Here is a 1,310-nt window from a genome sequence, read left to right as displayed (position 1 = left end):
AAGAGATGTGTAGAATATGTGGTGTATTCAATTTATTCTACAGTTCATTAATGTCTAAAGTAAGATGTCTTTTTCAGAGACTGCTTTGACTTCAATTATGATTTCCCAAAAGGAAAACAAAACACATTTTTTCAATAAATTCATGAGCACTCCTCCCAAAGTGCAGAATGGCAAGCAATTCATTGAGTTGTTGAGAAAGAATTCAGCATACAAGAGTATCTGTTAACTCAGTCATTTCTTCTATCCTCCAGTGACACTTACAAGCAGCTTGTTTTCAGTTATGAAGTGGGTGTGCTTGCCAGTTAACATAACCAGACTTTCATATCAAACGAAGGCACTTCGAATGGCAAGAAGGTAGTGTTTTTGTTTGCCCAGTTTGATGTGCCAGGACTGCAGCTCTTTTCCAAAACTGCTTGTAAAAGTCAAAGGGAAGGGCTTACAATCTGGGTTTCAAATTTACCTTAGGACTTACAGGGAAATGTTTCTAGAGGCAACTATAATCAGGTCTTTTAACTCCTGGTTTTAACTTTTCTGCTTTATAAATATTTGTGCACCACACAAAATACCAATCAACTAAGACAGCATTCAAGTATGAAAATAAGTGTTTGCCCACGAGTGGTATCTTCCATGGACCTGAGTTGGCAGGGGTAACTTCCTGCATCAAGGTACACAACCGGAGTTAAAACCCCTGTGTTAAATCACAGCAGATGTAAAGCTGGGCCCACAGTAGAGGTAATTGTTGCAAGAATCTTGAGCTTTTATCTTCTACTCTGTGATGTGAAACAGCTCCCTCTTGACATGATCGGTGAGCTCAAGTGTAAGTTGCTTTGACTGCACTCAGTTTGACAGCAATCATATTTAATATTCAATAACTCTCTAGGCGACACATGCTAATATCCTTACTGTGTAAGCCTCAGCAATACTCAACAAAGTATGTATTATTCCCACAATAAGCAGTAGAAATGCAAGCTTTCAGGTTCTACCCTGTCAGTGAATCTGTAATTGTGCTTGATAAAACCCTCAGAGGATGGACTAAGCCATCCTTCAGCACATTTAGTCCACGACTGGTATCTTATGACAAGCGTTATCAGCTACGGCACTTGTTTCTAAATAACAGTCCATTCAGAATGAGGGATACAACCTCATCATTTCTGAGCTGTTGGTACACGATTTCACTTTCCAAGTACTGTCCCTCCCATCACCAGTTTAGGACATACAGGTCTGAACACAGATTCTGAATCCAACCCCTTGAAAGGCTTGAGCTTTTAAGAAATAGTAGATTCCAACAGTGAGGACCTAAAAATCCTTCC

The 1,310-nt window shown here is 39.5% G+C and overlaps 1 protein-coding gene across 1 annotated transcript in view; it reads right to left on the bottom strand.

The window, feature by feature from the left end:
- The window catches only part of MTERF3 (mitochondrial transcription termination factor 3), a gene marked incomplete at its 5' end in the record, with an annotated part of 15,330 nt that overhangs the window by 4,715 nt on the left and 9,305 nt on the right, over nucleotides 1-1,310 (bottom strand). The gene's annotated exons all lie outside the window — the stretch shown is intronic.

The sequence above is a fragment of the Corvus brachyrhynchos genome, unplaced genomic scaffold (assembly GCF_000691975.1).
Source record: "Corvus brachyrhynchos isolate BGI_N302 unplaced genomic scaffold, ASM69197v1 scaffold302, whole genome shotgun sequence".
NCBI lineage: Eukaryota > Metazoa > Chordata > Aves > Passeriformes > Corvidae > Corvus > Corvus brachyrhynchos.
Note: the sequence above shows the minus strand (reverse complement) of the source record. Positions and strands in the feature narration are given on the sequence as shown.